Genomic DNA, 23143 nt, shown 5'->3' with positions numbered 1-23143 from the left:
CTCCCTGCATTCTGTCAGCAAGAAGGAAGAGTAAAAATACTCCTCTTAGGCCGGGTTCCCACAGTGCAGATATTCTGCAGATTTTGCCTGCATTTTGTAACCCAAAACCAGATATGGATGCAGGAGAGGAAACCTATTAGGCCTTTCTTCATATATTTCTTCTGTTTAGGTTCCATTCCTGGTTTTGGCTTAAAAAAAACACATGCAAATACATGGCTTAGAAAATACATGCAAAAATCGGTAGAAAATTTGCTCTGTGGGTACCCAGCCTTAGTGTTTTTAGCACAGAAGGGGGTACATAATTTGCGGTAATTCAGTCTAGTAGTACAGAGGTAGGTATATATGATGTTAAAAACTCGCTATTTATGAGGGGAAACATTGCTGTAAAATTGATAACAATGTTTCCACGCAAAACCCGTGTATTACTATTTGGGCATACGCAGTACCCGTGTGTATTACTATTTGGGCATACGCAGTACCCGTGTGTATTACTATTTGGGCATACGCAGTACCCGTGTGTATTACTATTTGGGCATACGCAGTACCCGTGTGTATTATATTAGGGCATACGCAGTACCCGTGTGTATTATATTTGGGCATACGCAGTACCCGTGTGTATTATATTAGGGCATACGCAGTACCCGTGTATATCATGTTTGGGCATACACAGTACCCGTGTGTATTACTATTTGGGCATACGCAGTACCCGTGTGTATTATATTAGGGCATACGCAGTACCCGTGTGTATTATATTAGGGCATACGCAGTACCCGTGTGTATTATATTAGGGCATACGCAGTACCCGTGTATATCATGTTTGGGCATACGCAGTACCCGTGTGTATTACTATTTGGGCATACGCAGTACCCGTGTGTATTATATTAGGGCATACGCAGTACCCGTGTGTATTATATTAGGGCATACGCAGTACTCGTGTGTATTACTATTTGGGCATACGCAGTACCCGTGTGTATTAGATTTGGGTTGGTACTGTACATAACCTCTAGTTTTAGCTATACTGCAAAAACAAACCGACAATAAAAATGCAATTGATAGCGTCACTCAGCTGGGGAGAGGGTGCCCATTGACAACCCCCACCCCACAAACTATGGCAACCTCTGACCTCCTGTGATGGATTAGACCTGCAGCCGTATAAACTGACAGGAGACTCCTCCATATCCCACAAAAAAATCTCCACGGCTTGCCCTGCTGAACGATGTCTATACTTATAAACAAAGTGTATACTTAACACACCGACAATCAGCAGAGTCTGGAGAGGAGGTTCATTAAAACATCATCTATGAGAAGCAGCCCTGTGGGATCTGACAAGTCTCGTTACCTGGGGCCAGGTCTGTGCTTACAAGCAGTTACTCCAGCCAATCAGCTGCTTGCCTACGGCAAGTGGCTGCGAGTAAAACTATTTTTCATTGGCTAACACACAAGGATAGTGTCATGGCCCGGCTCTACAACCTCAGTTCATCATTCAGGCTTCTGCGTAGAAATACGCAAGAAGCCGATTTTAGAGTGTAAGGCCCTGTTCACGCAGTTCTTTTGTGCAGATTTTTGACGCGGAAACAGTGTCAGAATCAGCGCCAAAAAACTTTTAAAAATCGCCCCCCTATTGACTTCAGTGGGAGGCAGACGCATTTTTCCCAGGTGGCTTTTGGCCGCTTGCGGGAAAAATAAAGCGGCATGTCCTTTCTTGCCAAGGTTCACACCTCTCATGGGAGTCAGGAAAAACCTTAGGCACTCGTTCTTCCGATGCGTTTTTTGCCCGCAGTCCTTGCATTAGTTTCAGTCACCGCGGGCAAAAAAACCCTGCGAAAAACACGGGAGAAAAGCGCAGGCAGATAAAAAAAATAAATGTATTTTATTCTATTGCAATTTAACTTTTTATTGGTGTTAAACTTTACTTCTTTCTTTTTTTATTCACATTCGAGGAATTCGAATCGTAAATGGTTCTTTTAACGTAATGACATGCCTGTAGGACGTTATTGCCTGTGCATTTTAAAGTGTAACTAAACTGTTGAGCATATTATTGTGACTGGTCAGAAGCGTCGGAGCGGTATATGGTCTGAATTGAAAGTGTGAGTTGGTACATCGCTCACACGATCAGAAACTAAGCAGCACAGCGCTCACCCCAGCACTTCTGAGGTTGCGTCTTAGCGATTGTTGGAGGTCTTCGTGCTCAAACCCCCACTGATCAAAACTTCTGACATGTCAAAAGTCTTTTAAAAGTTTAGTTACCCTTTAGGCTAAGTTCACACAGGGCGGACACACTGTGTAAAGGTACACAGCGTGTCTGCCCCGCAGGGAATTCCAGGCGAAAAAACGCACCAAAATGTGATGCAGCTTTTCACCTGGAATGTCTGCTGCGGAAAACGACAGCATTTAGCCGGCCTGCTGACAGGCAGGTCTCCTGGGTTGATGTTTCATCCCAGGAAACTGCTGCAGCGGTCACCTGAGATGTGACCAGGAGGCTGGTCTTCAGAACGTCAGAGATAAGGATAAGGTTTTTTAGTTTTTTTTAAGTTGCAATTATTGCAATGTAATTGCTGCAATTCCCTTGCAAAAGTCGCAACACTTGATAGTTTGTTGCGGGTTTTAGATCCACATTGAATTCAATGGGGAAAACCCACAACAAAATAGCGGCGATTCTGCAACCACAATTGACAAGCTGCGGCTTAAAAATTTGCATATCACGTACGCAGCGTGTGGATGAGATTTCTTGAAATCTCATCCACTCCTCTGCTATTATGTATTATGCTGCGGATTTTCCGAAACTAAATACACATTGTGAAAAATCTGCAGTATTTACGCCACGGGTGGACTAGCAGCGAAAAATGGCTGCGGTGGCAAGGGGTTAGTTACTCATTTATAGTATTTATTAAATGATATGTCTTACTTATTCTGCCTCATCTTCGGATTATAATTTTTTTTATTTCGATTTTATTTATTTATTTGATGGGGGCAGGCAACTATAAAGCTACTCCAAGCTGGGAAATTACAGCTCCATAGACTATCCTACACCAGGCACTGTGCATAAGGGCCTGTTCACACCTTCGTTGGGCTTCCCGTTCATCTGTTCCGTCATTGAAATCAATGGTAAATGCAAACGGAATCTATACTTTGTTGGTCTGTTCCTCTGACAGAACAGATGAATGGAAAGCCAAAGACAGATGTGAACAGGCCCTTATTCTCTTATACAGCGGTGTGTACGGAGCATCTCCCCCCCCCCCTCCCTGTACCGAGGGGAAGCAGGAGGCAGACTGTCCCTCCCTGGACGGCATGCAGCACATCTCACGCTGTATTGCCGTGCCACGGATGTGAATTCCCCACATGCTGAAACAGCAGCCTGCATAGCATAGATGAAAGCTATGCTACCTAAAAGGAAGTCCGTCTGTTGTAAATTTTCTAGTGGCCGAGGGGAAAAAAATCACAATATTTCAATTCTTTTTGTGTGTACGTGACATGGAAAATAAAAAATTTAAAAAAAACAGCAAAAATGTAAAAACATTTTTTTTTACCAAAAAAGGGGTTTAAATAATGTAATTTTCTGATCAAAATCTCCCTTTAAGGGGCTATCCCACAAATGATTTTCATAGAAAAGCTCATTAATGCTGTTGATAGACATTTTAAACTAATTTGCCTTATTTCTGGCATATAAAAATCCCTCGCTTCTTTTTTGCTTCCCTGTGTACCTCTTGGTGCTGCTGCTAATCTGTGCGGGGGCGGGATCAGAGCAGAATCCGTCTACTTCTCCACGGTAGCCGACAGTCTATTTGGCTACGCAACACGTGTCGGATTTGCATATTTGCAAATGTCACACAAATTCCTATGAGATCCGCACGAGTATTAGCCCTATTGACATTGTGTGACTAACCCTTGGATTTTCCCATGTAGAACACTAGTTACTGTGTTTCTATGGCTGATTTTTATTTGATTTTTTTCACGGTGCGGACAAAAATACAGACGGAAATTGAACGAGATGCAGATTTTCGCCAGATTTGACACGTCAAAACTGGTGTCAAATATGACACATGAACCAGGGCCGTCCTGACCCTGCAGACAGGTGATGTGGGATCCAGAGTAGTGAAGAGATGTACTCGATAAAATCCAGTTTGCAGTTCTTTAAAAACCAATAAAAATATAATAAAATAAAGGCTAAGTGGGCATGTGCAGGGTTCATATCTGCGGTCACGATGCAGAACTCTAGGCCATGTTCACACATTCAGAATTTGATGAGGATTCTGCTCCTAAATCTGCAACAAATCCACATGTAATGCAAGTGACAGCAGAAAGAAAGATCTCCCTCCGCCTGTTGCGGTCGTTCCCATCCCAGTCATCTCGATAGTGACCCCAGGAGGAGATACAGGAACTTTTCTACATGTCATCACTAGGGGTCACGATACCAGAATTTGGACTTAGATACCGATACTTCGTGTAGTATTGCGATACTCGATACCAAAAATGATACTTTGCCAACAATAATAATATAAAAAATAAAATTCTTCCATTTTGTGATGTGAGGCACGTGATGTGATGAATTTTGATCCTCCACGTGCCTCACATTAATAGTAATTAACCCCATCATGTTCCTCAGTCATAATGGACAACATTGGGTTAATGTGTGAGGTACATGATGGGGTTAATAACTATTAATGTGAGGCACATGGAGGTTCAAAATTCATAACACCTCGTGCCTCACATTAATAAGTAAAAGAAAGCAGTTTTTATTTTATTTTTTAACCCCTTCCCTTTTTCAGATTTTCACTTTTGTTTTTTCCTCCCCACCTTCCAAAAGCTATAATTCTTTTATTTTTCTGTCTATATCGCCATATGAGAGCTTGCTTCTTGCGGGACAAGTTGTAGTTTTTCATGGCACCATTTATTGTACCGCATAATGTACTGGGAAGCTTACGGCATCCATCAGGTGGCAAAGAGTACATATTCATCTTAATTTACAGGTAGATACGATTACGTCGATACCAAATGTATAGGTTTTGTTTTATGTTTTACCACTTTAAAAAAAAAACAAAAAAAACTATTTGCTAAATTAAAAAAATCTTTTGGGTCGCCATATTCTGAGAGCCATAACGTTTTAATTTTTCCATCAATTTAGCAATGTGAGGGCTTAAATTCTGCGGGGCAAGTTGTAGTTTTTACTGATACCATTTTGGGGTATATGCGACGTTTTGATCACTTTTTATTTCATATTTTTAGAGCGCTAAGGCGACCAAAAACCAGCAATTTGCGTGTTTTGTATATATTTTTTTTTTTACGGCATTCACCGAGCGGGTTAAAGAGGCGCTGTCACCAGATTCTCAAACCCCTATCTCCTATTGCATGTGATCGGCGCTGCAATGTAGATAACAGTAACGTGTTTTTTTTTAAAAAAAACGTTCATTTTTGGCCAAGTTATGAGCCATTTTATATATATGCAAATGAGCTTTGAAATGGACAACTGGGCGTGTTTTTTTTCGTATGTCCAACTGGGCGTGTATTGTGTTTTTAACTGGGCGTGTTTATGTGTATGACGCTGACCAATCAGTGACTAGTTTACATCATACACTCCTCTACATTCATTTACACAGCACATAGCGTTCTTACTAGAACGATGTGCAGCCACATACACAAGTGTCCTGATAATGAATACACATGACCTCCAGCCTGGACGTCATGTGTATTCAGAATCCTGACACTTCTGAATCTTTTCTCTGAGATTTCCAGCAAGCCACATACCCGCTTTGTATGGAGTGAGCTTAGCCCGTGAGCTCACTCCTTAACCATTATCATGTAGTTACGTGATATTGCATTAAGGGGTTAACAGCGTTCACATCATAAATGACGCTATCAATTTGTTATTACGGTCGCGACGATACTGAATGTGTGTATATTTTATGTATTGAGACTTTTATTTTAAGGTTTATTATAAAAAATATGTGTTTTTTTAAACTTTAATGTTCTGGCATATATCTATACACTGATAGTACACAGGCAGTTGTTGGGACATACCTAAGTATGCCCTAACAACAGGAAATCCGGTCAGACAGCCCTGGGGGCCTTCAATGGACCCTAGTCTGTCTGCCCATATATGGTATGGCCCTCGATAGCGTTATAAAGATTCCCTGTGACGCATCCAAAGAGCATCCCCCTTCTCATTTACCCCTTGAATGCTGCGGTCAGCTTTGATCGCAGCATTCAAGGGAAAAGCGGCGGAGATGATCTCCGCTGTTAGAGCAGGGCTGCGGCATACAGCCATCGCCCCGCTCCTAACAACAAGTGTGCGCGCGCGGTCAGCATGAGGTGATGTGGTCGGTGCTGCACTAATATGCGGCGGCACCTGCACTGAAGACACAACATGGGGGTGTTTTGCAGTGCGCCCGCCATGTTCTGTCTTCAGTGCCGGCAGTCATTCGTGCAGCGCTGGTCGCATCACCTCATGCTGACCGCGCACATACTTGTCAGTAGCGGGGCAATGGTGGTATAACATGAGCACTGAATGTCAGCATTATTACAGCACTACATGGCGGTCTTACTTTAGCCCTATATACCTGACGCATCACCCCATAAGACTATGTTCATTCCTATCCACCGCGTCCTAAGAATACACTGCATGTGACAGTCCTACATCCAGTATAACAAGACGCTCATCCATGGTGGATCTGGTTACAGTGGTAGTCAGCGGGCACTAGAGCAGCTATCACAGGTGGGACAAGCACACACCAGTGATAACACTGCTCCTTGTATGTAGATCCGGGTGGAGCAATAGAGCGGATAACTTCCTCTTCACTTCCTCCTTTAGCACCGGAGCCCCGTCTACAAGTCACGTCAACATGATGCAGCGTAATAACCTTACCTTACAGGCGCAGCGATGTCAGTGCGACCAGGAATACACAAGTTTCTATGGCTCTAGCCCCGACAACCAGCTAGTGCTACTTCACCGGAACTCATCAAGGCTGAATGGATACCGCCCTGCACTGGGCTCCCTGGACAGCAGAAGGCTCAATAGTCCGCACCGTCGGTACTGTCTCCAGCACCGCACTCGTCTGTAGCTTCGGTGGACTGGAGGGCGGAGCTGCGGCTCTTCCGGACACAAAGGTTACTTTTGGTTTTGTTACCAGCAGCTGCAAAACTGCATTGAGCTGTCCCGGGTACGAGTGGGCACCGGAGGACTCATCTGCTGGGTGGCACGCCGAGTGGGAACGACAGACCCACCCATAGCAGCTGCGGGCTCCAGGCGACTATGTGCGGCGGGTCAAGCAGCCCTCCTGTCAGCACTTGCGTGAAGACACCGGTTCTGTGTTGACACGCTGCGTTCCAAGCCTCGCTGCCAGTACGGTCACGTGTTCTGGAATGCGCTGAATGGTTGTAATTCTGCTACGTCACTGTATGATGATCTGAACGTAGAATTGATGACTGGTCTTAGGTTGTAGTCGGCAAAAACTTTTTTTTTCTATAGTGACCTGACTATCTTGAGCCTTTAAGGGGGTTCCCAAAATCAGAAATGATCACCTATACACAGGATAGGTGATAACGTTATGATCGCTGGGGTCCCACTGCTGGTACTCCCATTGGTCATTAGATTGGGGGTCCCGAACTCCCAAATCCTCCTCATTGCTCCACGGCTGTACAGTATGCAGTATAATTCCCTCATAGCTGCCCCATACAGTATAATGCCCACACAGATGCTCCCATACAGTATAATAGCTATACAGATGCCCCCATACATTATAATGCCCACACAGATGCCCCCATACAGTATAATAGCTATACAGATGGCCCCATACTGTATAATGCCCACACAGATGCCCCCATACATTATAATGCCCACACAGATGCCCCCATACAGTATAATAGCTATACAGATGCCCCATACATTATAATGCCCACACAGATGCCCCCATACAGTATAATAGCTATACAGATGCCCCATACATTATAATGCCCACACAGATGCCCCCATACATTATAATGCCCACACAGATGCCCCCATACAGTATAATAGCTATACAGATGCCCCCATACATTATAATGCCCACACAGATGCCCCCATACAGTATAATAGCTATACAGATGCCCCCATACAGTATAATGCCCACACAGATGCCCCCATACAGTATAATACCCACACAGATGCCCCCATACAGTATAATACCCATACAGATGCCCCCATACAGTATAATACCCATACAGATGCCCTCATAGAGATACTGTATCATACCTCCCAACTTTTGAATTCGGAAAAGAGTGAAATTTTAAGCCACGCCCCCTAACCACGCCCAATATCCCACATAAGCACATCAAATCATGGTCAGATCCTTCTTCAAATAACAAGAGCATATTTTCACTGCGGATCTCTAGACTTACAAAAAAAAAACTATGGATATCACAAATATTATGGACCCGGTTATATCGTCTTACGGCCTCATGCACACTTCCATCACCGTTTTCTCGGCCGTTTTTGACGGATCCATGTGTCCGTTTTGGTATCCGTGTGGTTTCCGTATGTACTCAGTGTCCGTTCCGTGTTTCCGTTTTAAACGGACGTTGCGCTTCTGTTTCGCTTCCGTGTTTCCATTAAGAAAAGGTATTGAACTTTATTTGAACTTGTCACATGTCCCAGCTTGTGAACTTCGGCACGCCCTGCAATTGCTAGGGCAACGGATCCGTCAAAAACGGACGGCACACAGAAGCCTTCTGTGTGCCGTCCATTTTTTTTGTCAGACCCATTGACTTCTATGGGCCCCACGGTCACGGAATCACTGACCAAAGTAGGACATGCTCTACTTTTGACAGAACGGAACAACGCATCAGTCAAAATAACGGAAGTGTGCATGGGCCCATTGAAATTAATGGGTCAGGGTGCTATCAGTAAAAAAACCGGATAGCACCCTGAAGGAAAAAACTGAAGTGGGCATGAGGCCTAACTTGGGTATAACATTTGCTCATCATGGCAGCAGCTGCAGGACAAACCAAGAAGCTGAGAACAATGAAAGTCAAGAGGGAGACCCTGTGGTGGATGACTTTTCAATTGACAGGTAGCAGAGTTACATAATGGGGAATTTTTTTCCAGTTGTATAACTCTGCTACCAGTCAATGGAAAAATCATCCACCAGGGGGAAAAATGTTTCCCCATGGCGGAGAACCACAAAGAAACACCTGGGAATCAGACATAATGGGGAAACATTTTTCCCTGTGGTGGATGACTTTTCAGCTGACAGGTAGCAGAGTTACATGAAGGGGAATTATTTGTCATTGATGTCTAGTTTCTATTGCAGCACAGGGAAGAAGACAGAAGTCGCTAGAGGTGAAGAGTTTTTTTTATTCTTCGTATTACTAACTTTTTTTGTTTTTGTTTTGCTTGTTCCGCTGAACTGTTTGGACTACGTCAAAGATTCGTTGGACTACTTCGATGATATATGTTTTAAAAAAAAAAGAAAATGGTGAAAGAGGGTTGTGTGGGGGAGTTCTTATTTCAATAAAAAATATTTTCTTATGTCTCTGTGTTTTTTTTAATACTTTAATAGCGCCTTGGCAATAGCAGTTGTCTAATTGACAGCGTCCATTACTAAGGTTGGGCTTAGTGTGAGCTGGTAAAAACGCTGCAACTAACCCCCATTATTACCCCGGTACCCACTGCCACCAGGGGTGCTGGGAAGAGCCGGGTACGATCCAATGCCTGACCCTCTGTAGTGATGGACGTGCACTGGGGCAGCCGCAGGCTGTCATTATTAGGCTGGGAGAGGCCAGAAACAGTGGCCCTTCCCACCATGGTAATGCTAGCCTGCTGCTGCTATGTTGTATCTGGCTGGTTCTGAAAATAGGGGGGGGGGGGGGGGGGGGTGCAATGTCGTCTTCATTTTTTTTTTTTTTTAAACGACGTGGGGTACCCCCGATTTTTCATAACCAGCCAGATACAACATAGCGGCAGCAGGCTAGCATTACCAGGGAGGGAAGGGCCACGGCCATAATACCAGCCTGCGGCCGCCCCGATACAAGCCCATCACTACAGATGGTCAGGTACTGGATCATACTCGTCTCTTCCCAGCACCCCTGGTGGCGGTGGGTACCGGGGTAATAATGGGGGGGTTAGTTGCAGCCTTTTTACTGGCTAACACTAAGATAGCGCCAGACACAGCCCCCTGTAGATCGCTCCACACACAGCCCCCCTGTAGATAGCTCCACACACAGCCCCCTGTAGATAGTGCCACACACGGCCCCCCTTGTAGATAGCGCCACACACGGCCCCCCTTGTAGATAGCTCCACACACAGCTCCCCTGTAGATAGCTCCACACACAGTCCCCTGTAGATAGCTCCACACACAGCCCCTCTGTAGATAGCTCCACACACAGCCTTCCTTGTAAATAGCGCCACATACAGCCCCCCTGTAGATCGCTCCACACACAGCCCCTGTAGATATCTCCACACACAGGCCCCCTGTAGATAGCGCCACACACGGCCCCCCTTGTAAATAGTGCCACACACGGCCCCCCTTGTAGATAGCTCCACACACAGCCCCCTGTAGAAAGCTCCACACACAGCCCCCTTGTAGATAGCGCGACACACGGCCACCCTTGTAAATAGCGCCACATACGGCTCCCCTGTAGATAGCTCCACACACGGCCCCCCTTGTAAATAGCACCACACACAGCCCCCCTTGTAAATAGCGCCACACACAGCCCCCCTGTAGATAGCTCCACACATAGCCCCTCTTGTAGATAGCTCCACACATAGCCCCCCTGTAGATATCACATCGCCCCTTGTAAATAGCTTATACTTTGTGCCACAATGCCACGAGAGCGGTAGAGGTATCCTACTAATGCCACTCTCCGTTCTGCCTGACATTACTCACCCTTAGGAGAAGGCAGGAGGTCTTGCAGTGGCATTCCGACTGGGGTCGGTGCCGGCCCAGGAGTGGACCAGTCCAGTCACCTGACCGGTGAGGTCAGATGACAGGTCAAGTGACTGGACTGGTCCACTCCCAGGCTGGCCTCGACCCTAGTCAGAGAACCACCACAAGACCTCCTGCCTCCTTCTGGCACTGATCACTGCTGCAGTCGTCCGGCATGCAGGGCGCCTGTCAGCAGCGATCAGCTGTTTTGATACAGCTGCAGCGCACAGCGGGACATTTTTCAGACCGCACGGGACAGCGGTGAGAAACCGGGAATGTTGGATGCAGTATAATACCCCCATGACTGCCCCATACAGTATAATGCCCACACAGATGCCTCCATACAGTATAATACCCATACAGATGGCCCCATACAGTATAATGCCCCCATAGTTGCCCCCATACAGTATAATGCCCCGATAGATGCCCATATAGTTAAACGCCCTTATAGATGCCCCATACAGAGTAATGCCCCACAGATGCCCCATACAGTGTAATGCCCCTATAGATGCCCCAATACAGTATAATGCCCTCTTAGCTCCCACCATACAGTATAATAACCCCTTAGTTGCCCCATACAGTATAATGCCCTTAGCTGCCCCATACAGTATAAGGCCGCCTTAGCTGCCCTCATACAGTATAATGCCGCCTTAATTCCCCCTAGTGCCAGTGCCCACATATAAAGTTCCAGTGCTCACGTAGATAGTGCCACAGTGCCCATGTAGATGGCGCCAGTGTCCCTTGTAGCTAGTGCCCATATAGTGCCACAGTGCCCATGTAGATGGTGCCACACCCCCTTGAAGAAAGAGCTACCCCTCCCCCTGTATATAGCACCATCAGTGCTCCCTCTAGGAGTGGAAGCCCTAGCCAGAGCATCGGCAACGTTCTGGCAGGGGATTTGGCTCCAGGAGTAGCCGCTGACGTCATTGCCCATATACGGATAAAGACGCCAGGAGAAGAAAACCCGGACAAAGCGTCGGCAACGCTCTTGCCGGGGATTCTGCTCATGGAGGACCCATATGGACAGTGACATCAAGGGCTTCACCGGGCTCAGCGCTTAAAGTAGCGCTGTATCCAGGGAGTCTTTGACAAGTGGAGGAGCTTCCTCTGCTCTGCCGCTCTGTACTAATGCCTTATCAGGGAGCTGACAGTTTCTTGCTTCAGCATGGGATTCAACTGTATTTGTGTACTGAGGACACAGATACACTTGACACCGGGACACAATCCGGGAATGTGCCGCTGAATCCGGGACAGTTGGGAGGTATGATATTATGCCACATTTGTTATTGTGATAAATTTGGCACTATTTGCATATTTTCACTGAATAACAGCACTGGTAACATGTTCAATTCTCTAGGGGTGGTTCCCAGCACTGGTCACATGTTCTCTCTTCTAGGGCGTTCTCCAGCACTGGTCACATGTTCCTTTCTCTAGGGGCGTTCTCCAGCACTGGTCACATGTTCTCTTCTCTAGGGGCGTTCCCCAGCACTGGTCACATGTTCTCTTCTCTAGGGGCGTTCCCCAGCACTGGTCACATGTTCTCTTCTCTAGGGGCGTTCCCCAGCACTGGTCACATATTCTCTTCTCTGGCTGTGTGGATTACTCATGCACAAGCACAGCCTCCTCTCTGCTCTCCCCCATCCCTTCTGCTGCTTCTGAGTCTGTTTTGCATAACCAGGCCCACACGGTTACAAAGTGGTTATGTAACCTTCTCCCCCTTCTCCTCTGAGCTTCTGCTCACGATCTTCTCTCTACACTATAGCTCTCTGCTAACACATGGGACATATTTTCACCAGTTAAGATAATGGTTGCTGAATAACTGAAGGGGAACTGTTCTCATCTGCACAGTACACACCAGTGAGTAGGACTTTGCACATGCGCAGATGTCACAGTAAATGCTCGTGCAGGAGTCTACAAAGGAGGAGTTGCTGAGTTTACTGTCAGGGAGCTGACTGACGGATCAGAGAAAGATCTGAATACAGCAGCTGACAAACTGTAGACAATTTTTAATTAAGACCAATTAGAAATGTGTTTTATTTTACAAATAACATACAATGCAATTTAAAAAAACAAAAAAACTGTGCATAGCCTTTAAGGAGAAAGGGGTGAGGGAAGCTGCTTTTTACTCCCCCTGCAAATACCCAGTTCCCCAAGTATGTAACAAAATTTCCCTTCGGTTCTGTCTCCTCTCATCTCTCTGTGACCTCTTAAATAATAAGATAGGCTCTGGCCGCGTCTCTTTTCACCTTCTCTCCATGCTCCTGCTATGTAAAAAAAATACTTTCAATCATTGTCCTCTCACCGCCTATCTGAGCACCATTCAGTAATAAATAAATTATGCTCCAAATGGTGGCTCAGTGGTTAGTGCTGTTGTTTTACAGAACTAGATGCCAACATTTGCATGGAGTTTGTTTGTTTTTCGATGTTAGTGTGGGTTTCCTTCATTTAAAAAACAAACAACTATAATGGTGAAAATCTCTGTAAGGCTATGTTCACACGGAGTATTTTGGGGGAGGAATATCTGCCTCAAAATTCTGTTTGGAACTTTGAGGCAGATATTCCTCTCCCTGCACGCCGATTTTCGCGGCAATTATCGCGCCGTTTTTCGCCCGCGGCCATTGAGCGCCGCGGGCATAAAACAGCGAGAAATACACTTTCTCCTGCCTCCCATTGAAGTCAATGGGAGGTCAGAGGCGGAAGCGCCCGAAGATAGGGCATGTCGCTTCTTTTTCCCGCGAGGCAGTTTTACTGCTCGCGGGAAAAAGACGCCGACGCCTCCCATTGAAATCAATGGGAGGCGTTCTCGGGCCGTTTCTGCCGAGTTTTGCGACGCGGTTTCCGCGTCAAAAAACTCGGCAAAATACCCCGTGTGAACCTAGCCTAAAGCGGTAAAAAATATTTTGGCTCTCTATAATAAACAGGAAAAAATCTATTTGGTTAAAAGAAAAGTGTAGTGGGTTGTATGGCACTATCTGCAAGCCCCCCCCTTGTAGATGCTGCCACACACACAAACCCACTGTGGATAGTGTCATTTAACCCCTCCTTGTAGATAGTGCCACACAGCCCCCTCTTGTAGATAGTGCCACACTGTCCCCCTGTAGATCGTGCCACACAGCCCCCCTTGTAAATAGCGCCACAAAGCTCCCTCTTGTATATAGTGCCACATAGCCCCCTCTTGTAGATAGTGCCACACAGCCCCCTGTAGATTGTGCCACACAGCCCCCCTTGTAGATAGCGGCACACAGCCCGCCTTCTAGATAGTAACACACAGCCACCAAACAAATAAAAAAATCTTGTACTGACCTAGTCCTGTTCCCGCAATGAAAAGAGCAGCTCCACAGCCTCCTCAGCAGTCTGTGAGACGGGATCCTTGCGTAGGCCGGCATGATCCATTGACGTCATCAAGCCAGCATGCCAGGGATCCTGTCCCAGCTTCTTAGTGAATGTAAGAGCAGGGAGCTAGCTCCTGGCTCCGCCATAGTATTCAATTGTATCTGCATTCTAAGGACGCAGATAAGATTGAATGTGGCACTCGCCCGTGGCCTCGGATGACCGGTGCAGACGGCCTGTGCCGCCGAGCACATTATAGGCTGGGCGTCATGGGCCCCCTCATGTCACGGGCCCCGTAGCAGCCGCAATGACTGCTATAGCGGTAGTTCCGCCACTGCACACAGCCCACCTTGTAGATAGTGAATACAACGTCCCCTCTTACATAGGGACACACAGCCCCCCAAACAAATATAAAAAAATTGTGCTCACCTAGCCCCGTTCCCGCGACGAATGCAGCCTATGAAACGTTGAGACGAGACCCTTGCATAGGCCGGCGTTATCTAGTGATGTCATTGCGCCGGCCTGAGCAAGGTTCCTGTGCCAGCGTCTTCTTATAGGCCTGTAGCCTAGTGGATGGCGAAGCAGGGAGCTAGCTCCGTCATCCGCCATAGTATTCAATTTTATCTGCATCCTGAGGACGCAGATACAATTGAATGCGGCAGTCGCTAGCATCCGGGGCCAACCCGGATGCCCGGTGCTAGTGATGCCACTGGGCATTAGGGGACCCGTGCTTGTGTTCCGCCGGGCACCGTTGTATTCTGTCATGCGGTAGCTCCGGTTTTTAGTTGTTCTGCTCCTGTGACAGAGCAGAACAACAGAGAACCAGAACGCAGATGTGAATGAATAAATAAATTACCTAAATATTAAAATAATCAAAGTGAAGTATCATTGTAGCCCAGCAAAATCATATCAATGTTTACATATAAAATTATAACAAGCAGATGTCTTCACTCACAATTAGGTTTGTCAAAAATATTTCAGCCCAAAAAATATAGCTATACGAATTACCGATGAGGTCAAATCTGTGCAAGTTACAAATAAATTCATGGTTTCTGAAATTCGACATAAAATATGCCACTCATGGCTATGCAATGAAACATCTGAAATGTTGCTGGAGTCATTCCACTGTTTTCTGTACCAGCCTCTGAATTTTCCGCTGCTAAATTATTCATGTGGCTTTCTGTTATACTGTAAATGACAGAATTGTCCTCTGCTCTTTCAAGGTTTTTCAATCTTTACACAGTAGTCTTTCTCTTACTTATGCAGCTGAATTTATGAGATAAAATCAGTTTTTCACTGCATTTTATTGAGGGAAAGTGGCTGGCCTGCTTTTAGCCAAAATGACACAAGTTTCACTTAGTCACTTATTTAATGGTATAAAATGTTGTATATGACATTCCTCGCGTTCACATAGTACATTAGTCAACAGAGCAGTCATATACCGTATTTTTCGAACTAGTAGGGTATGTTCACACGCAGTAGCAAAATACGTCTGAAATTACAGAGCTGTTTTCGCCTGAAAACAGCCCCTGATTTTCAGGCGTTTTTTAACAACTCGCCTTTTTCGCGGCATATTTCAATGAAAATATGTCAATGAAAAATGTCTCCAAAAACGTCCCAAGAAGTGGCATGCACTTCTTTGACGCGGGCATCTTTTTACGCGCCGTTTTTTGACAGCGACAAGTAAAATTACACCTCGTGGGAACAGAACATCGTAAAACCCATTGAAAGCAATGGGCAGATGTTTGTAGGTGTAAAGGAGTCGTTTTTTCAGGCGTAATTCGAGAGATAAAACGCCCGAATTACGTCTGAAAACAGTGCATGTGAACATACCCTAAGGGTTTGTTCGCACGCAGAGTCGAAAACGTCTCAAAATACGGAGCTGTTTTCAAGAGAAAACAGCTCCTGATTTTCAGACGTTTTTTGTGCCACTCACGATTCTCGCAGCGTTTTTCGCAGCGTTTTTCGAGCTTTTTTCAATAGAGTCTATGGAAAACAGCTCCAAAAACGTCCCAAGAACGTTCCGCGTATAAAAACGCAGCGAAAAATGCTCTGTCGGAACAGAACGGCGTTTTCCCATTGAAATCAATGTGCAGATGTTTGGAGGTGTTCTGCTTCCGATTTTTCGGCCATTTTTCGGGCATTTACGGCCCGAAAAATGGCCGAAAATAGGTTATGTGAACATATCCTCAGACGCACCTGACTATAAGACGCACCCAGGTTTTAGACAACAGCAAATAGGAAAGAAAATAATTATTAAAAAACTATTGTTTCAAGAAAATTATTTGTTCAGTTTCACCAAATAAGAGCCATAACTTATATTTTTCCATCGTTTGAGCGGTGTGAGGGCTTATTTTTTGCGGGACGAGCTGTATTTTTCATTAGCACCATTTTTTGGTACATACGATTTTTTTTTCTCACATTTTATTTCAGTCGTTTTAGTGCTATGGTGACCAAAAGACAATGATTCTGGGGTTTTAAATTTTATTTTTTTTACGCCGTTCACTGTGTGAGTCAAATAATGCTATATTGTAATAGTTTCAAAATTTATGGACGCAGTCATACCAATTTTTTTATTATTTTTTATTTTTACATTGTGCTTGGGGAAAAATGGGAAAAGGTGTTTTTTTTTTTAACTTTTAATTTTTTTTTACACTTCTGAACTTTTTTTTTTCCACGTTTTATTAATACACCTAGGGGACTTGAACCAGCGACCATTAGATCGCTGGTACAATACACTGCAATATATGGATGAGTTACAGAAACAGTGTAACTCGCTGAGCTACGTTGTTTCCGTAACTCCCATAGTAGTGAATGGCAGTTTCCGTCATCTGCTCCCACCGCTTTGTTGTGAATGGGAGCAGTAAAAAGAAAAGTGACGGGACTGTTCAGATCTTCGTGTGAACGTCTTATGTGACGTTTTTTTTTTCCTTGTGTGTGGGTGTGTGTGTATGTATGTATGTATGTATGTATGTATGTATGTTTGCATGTATGTATGTATGTATGTATGTTTGTATGTATGTTTGCATGTATGTTTGCATGTATATATGTGTATGTATGTATGTTTGTATGTATGTTTGCATGTATGTTCATGTATGTATATATGTGTGTATGTATGTATATATGTGTGTGTATGTATGTATGTATGTATGTATGTATGTATGTTTGCATGGTTGTTTGCGTTTTTATATGTATGTTTGCAATAATTTTAAAGAACTAGGCTACAAGCTGAAGGGAAGGACCTCCAAAGTAGTATTCTCAGGAATACTGCCTGTGCCATGCGCATCACAGGAAAGACAGCGGGAGCTCAGGGAGTTAAATGCATGGCTGAAGTCTTGGTGTAGAGGAGAAGGATTTGGGTTCCTAGAGCACTGGGCTGACTTTTCATTGGGGTACAAACTGTATTCTGCAGATGATTTGCACCTAAATGGAAGGGGGTCCGCTGTGCTGGGGGAGAGAATTCTAGCTGGAGTGGCGGAGTATTTAAACTAGGGCTGAGGAGGGAGGTCAATGTAGAAAAAAAAGGGGTAGCCAGGTTAGAGAGGGGTCAGACTATATTGGTGGGGGGAGAAACAGAATGTGGGGAGAGGACTAGACAACAAGATAAGGAGATCCTTTCGTTACAAAACATCAGTGTAAATAAAAAGGCCCAATTAATGTCAAATCACATTTCTGATAATAAAAGTGAAAAACTGACAGGCAAGTTAAAGTGTATGTTCACAAATGCCAGAAGTCTAGCAAGCAAAATGGGGGAGCTGGAGGCCTTGATACTGGAAGAAAATATAGATATAGTTGGTGTTGCTGAAACATGGCTGGACTCTTCACATGACTGGGCTGTTAATCTACAGGGTTTTACACTTTTTCGGAAAGACAGGACAAATAGGAAAGGTGGTGGTGTATGTCTGTATGTGAGAAATGATATGAAGGCGAGTGTGAAAGAGACAATAGTGGGTGAATACTGTGAGGAGGTTGAAACCTTGTGGGTGGAACTAGAAAGGGAGGTAAACACTGAAAAAATTACTTTTGGTGTAATCTATAGACCCCCCCCAATATAACTGAGGAGATGGAAGTTCAGCTATATAAACAGATGGAGCGGGCTGCACAAGCGGGTACTATAGGGATAATGGGAGATTTTAATTTCCGGGATATTAATTGGTGTCATGGTTCAGCTTCAACTGCAAAGGGGAGACATTTCCTCAACCTGTTGCAGGAAAATTTTATGGGCCAGTTTGTGGAAGACCCGACTAGAGGTGAAGCTCTGTTGGATCTGGTCATTTCTAATAATGCAGATCTTGTTGGGAATGTCAATGTTCGTGAAAACCTCGGTAACAGTGATCATAATATAGTTACATTTTACCTATACTGTAAAAAACAAACGTAGGCTGGGAGGGCAAAAATGGGAGATTTTCAAATCTACTTTGAGTTATTATAGTGCAAAATTTATTCCTATAGGTAACAAGTATAAACGACTCAAATTAAACCCCACATGGCTTACACCTTCTGTGAAAGGGGCAATACACGACAAAAAAAGGGCATTTAAAAAATACAAATCTGAGGGTACAGCTGTAGCCTTTGTAAAATATAAAGAGCTTAATAAAATCTGTAAAAATGTAATAAAATTAGCAAAAATAAAAAATGAAATGCAGGTGGCCAAGGATAGTAAAACAAATCCCAAAAAATTCTTCAAGTATATAAATGCTAAAAAGCCAAGGTCTGAACATGTAGGACCCCTAGATAATGGTAATGGGGAGTTGATCACAGGGGATCAAGAGAAGGCAGAGTTACTAAATGGGTTCTTTAGCTCTGTGTACACAACAGAAGAAAGAGCAGCTGATGTAGCCGGTGCCAGTGCTGTTAATATATCAGTTGATATACTGAATTGGATGATATGGTCCAAGCTAAATTAAATAAAATAAATGTGCACAAGGCCCCGGGACCAGATGGGTTACACCCTAGCATTCTTAAAGAGCTTAGTTCAGTTATTTCTGTCCCCCTTTTCATAATATTCAGAGAATCTCTAGTGACTGGTATAGTGCCAAGGGACTGGCGCAGCGCAAATGTGGTGCCTATTTTCAAAAAGGGCTCTAGGTCTTCCCCGTGTAATTATAGACCAGTAAGCTTAACATCCATCGTGGGGAAAATGTTTGAGGGGCTATTGAGGGACTATATACAGGATTATGTGACAATAAATAGCATTATAAGTGACAGCCAGCACGGTTTTACTAAGGACAGAAGTTGTCAAACGAACCTAATCTGTTTTTATGAAGAGGTGAGCAGAAGTCTAGACAGAGGGGCCGCTGTGGATTTAGTGTTTTTGGACTTTGCAAAGGCATTTGACACTGTCCCCCATAGACGCCTAATGAGTAAATTAAGGACTATAGGTTTAGAAAATATAGTTTGTAATTGGATTGAGAATTGGCTCAAGGACCATATCCAGAGAGTTGTGGTCAATGATTCCTACTCTGAATGGTCCCCGGTAATAAGTGGGGTACCACAGGGTTCAGTGCTGGGACCACTATTATTCAACTTATTTATTAATGATATAGAAGATGGGATTAATAGCACTATTTCTATTTTTGCAGATGACACCAAGCTATGTAATATAGTTCAGTCTATGGAAGATGTTCATGAATTGCAGGCAGATTTAAACAAACTAAGTGTTTGGGCGTCCACTTGGCAGATGAAGTTTAATGTAGATAAATGTAAAGTTATGCATCTGGGTACCAACAACCTGCATGCATCATATGTCCTAGGGGGAGCTACACTGGCGGATTCACTTGTTGAGAAGGATCTTGGTGTTCTTGTAAATCATAAACTCAATAACAGCATGCAGTGTCAATCAGCTGCTTCAAAGGCCAGCAGGATATTGTCGTGTATTAAAAGAGGCATGGACTCACGGGACAGGGATGTAATATTGCCACTTTACAAAGCATTAGTGAGGCCTCATCTAGAATATGCAGTTCAGTTCTGGGCTCCAGTTCATAGAAAGGATGCCCTGGAGTTGGAAAAAATACAAAGAAGAGCAACGAAGCTAATTAGGGGCATGGAGAATTTAAGTTATGAGGAAAGATTGAAAGAATTAAACCTATTTAGCCTTGAAAAAAGACGACTAAGGGGGGACATGATTAACTTATATAAATATATTAATGGCACATACAAAAAATATGGTGAAATCCTGTTCCTTGTAAAACCCAATCAAAAAACAAGGGGGCACTCCCTCCGTCTGGAGAAAAAAAGGTTCAAGCTGCAGAGGCGACAAGGCTTCTTTACCGTGAGAACTGTGAATCTATGGAATAGCCTACCGCAAGAGCTGGTCACAGCAGGGACAGTAGATGGCTTTAAAAAAGGGTTAGATAATTTCCTAGAACAAAAAAATATTAGTTCCTATGTGTAGAAATTTTTCCTTCCCTTTTCCCGTCCCTTGGTTGAACTTGATGGACATGTGTCTTTTTTCAGCCGTACTAACTATGTAACTATGTAACTATGTATGTATGTTTGCATGTATGTATGTTTGTATGTATGTATGTATGTTTGCGTGTATGTATGTTTGCATGTAAGTATCTATGTTTGCATGTATATATGTGCATGTATGTATGTATGTATGTATGTATGTTTGTACGTACGTACGTTTGCATGTATGTATGTATGTTTGCATGTATGTATGTATGTATGTTTGCATGTATGTATATTTGCATGTATATATGTGTATGTATGTATGTTTTACATGTATGTATGTGCATGTATGTATATATGTGTGTGTATGTATGTATATATATTTGTGTATGTATGTATATATGTATGTATGTTTGCATGTTTGTATGTATGTTTGCATTTTTGTATGTATGTATGTTTGCATGTATGTATGTTTGCATGTATGTATGTTTGTGTGTATGTGTGTGTATATATATTTGCATGTATGTATGTTTGCATGTATATATGTGCATGTATGTATGTATATATGTATGCATGTATGTATGTATGTTTGCATGTATGCATGTATGTATGTATGTGTATGTATGTATGTTTTCATGTATGTATGTTTGCATTTTTGTATGTATGTTTGCATGTATGTATGTTTGCATGTATGTATGTATGTTTGCATGTATGTATATATATATATATATATAACTTTTGAACGGTAGTGTATGTATGTACAGTGGAGGAAATAAGTATTTGATCCCTTGCTGATTTTGTAAGTTTGCCCACTGTCAAAGTCATGAACAGTCTAGAATTTTTAGGCTAGGTTAATTTTACCAGTGAGAGATAGATTATATATAAAAAAAAAAAAAAAAAATCACATAGTCAAAATTATATATATTTATTTGCATTGTGCACAGAGAAATAAGTATTTGATCCCCTACCAACCATTAAGAGTTCAGCCTCCTCCAGACCAGTTACACGCTCCAAATCAACTTGGTGCCTGCATTAAAGACAGCTGTCTTACATGGTCACCTGTATAAAAGACTCCTGTCCACAGACTCAATTAATCAGTCTGACTCTAACCTCTACAACATGGGCAAGACCAAAGAGCTTTCTAAGGATGTCAGGGACAAGATCATAGACCTGCACAAGTCCGGAATGGGCTACAAAACCATAAGTAAGGCTCTGGGTGAGAAGGAGACAACTGTTGGTGCAATAGTAAGAAAATGGAAGACATACAAAATGACTGTCAATCGACATCGATCTGGGGCTCCATGCAAAATCTCACCTCATGGGGTATCCTTGATCCTGAGGATGGTGAGAGCTCAGCCGAAAACTACACGGGGGAACTTGTTAATGATCTCAAGGCAGCTGGGACCACAGTCACCAAGAAAACCATTGGTAACACATTACACCGTAATGGATTAAAATCCTGCAGTGCCCGCAAGGTCCCCCTGCTCAAGAAGGCACATGTACAGGCCCATCTGAAGTTTGCAAATGAACATCTGGATGATTCTGAGAGTGATTGGGAGAAGGTGCTGTGGTCAAATGAGTCTAAAATTGAGCTCTTTGGCATTAACCCAACTCGCCGTGTTTGGAGGAAGAGAAATGCTGCCTATGACCCAAAGAACACCGTCCCCACTGTCAAGCATGGAGACGGAAACATTATGTTTTGGGGGTGTTTCTCTGCTAAGGGCACAGGACTACTTCACCGCATCAATGGGAGAATGGATGGAGCCATGTACCGTCAAATCCTGAGTGACAACCTCCTTCCCTCCACCAGGACATTAAAAATGGGTCGTGGCTGGGTCTTCCAGCACGACAATGACCCGAAACATACAGCCAAGGCAACAAAGGAGTGGCTCAAAAAGAAGCACATTAAGGTCATGGAGTGGCCTAGCCAGTCTCCAGACCTTAATCCCATCGAAAACTTATGGAGGGAGCTGAAGATCCGAGTTGCCAAGCGACAGCCTCAAAATCTTAATGATTTACAGATGATCTGCAAAGAGGAGTTGGCCAAAATTCCATCTAACATGTGTGCAAACCTCATCATCATCTACAAAAAACGTCGGACTGATGTGCTTGCCAACAAGGGTTTTGCCACCAAGTATTAAGTCTTGTTTGCCAAAGGGATCAAATACTTATTTCTCTGTGCACAATGCAAATAAATATATATAATTTTCTGCAAATGGAGCATTCTTTGATGAAAGCAAAGTTTGAAGGAGAAAATTATTATTTCAAATAAAAATCATTATTTCTAACCTTGTCAATGTGTTGACTACATTTTCTAGTCATTTTGCAACTCATTTGATAAATATAAGTGTGAGTTTTCATGGAAAACACAAAATTGTCTGGGTGACCCCAAACTTTTGAACGGTAGTGTATGTTTGTATATATGTCTGTATGGCCATGTATGACACACACATGCACACATATATACACACACACATATACAGACACACATACACACACACACACACACACACACACACATATAT

General features: G+C 43.7%; 1 protein-coding gene across 3 annotated transcripts in view; it reads right to left on the bottom strand.

Moving 5' to 3' along the window:
* AZI2 (5-azacytidine induced 2) overlaps positions 1-7308 on the bottom strand; it is a 44942-nt gene extending 37634 nt beyond the window's left edge. For all 3 annotated transcript variants that reach the window (XR_012847735.1, XR_012847736.1, XM_075827178.1), the window contains exon 1: positions 6860-7308. The gene's annotated coding sequence lies outside the window, so the exon portion shown is untranslated. The remainder of the gene's footprint in view (positions 1-6859) is intronic.
* Positions 7309-23143: the final 15835 nt, after the last annotated feature.

The sequence above is a fragment of the Rhinoderma darwinii genome, chromosome 5, assembly GCF_050947455.1.
Source record: "Rhinoderma darwinii isolate aRhiDar2 chromosome 5, aRhiDar2.hap1, whole genome shotgun sequence".
Taxonomy (NCBI): Eukaryota; Metazoa; Chordata; class Amphibia; order Anura; family Rhinodermatidae; genus Rhinoderma; species Rhinoderma darwinii.
This window is presented reverse-complemented; position numbering and strand designations above follow the sequence as displayed.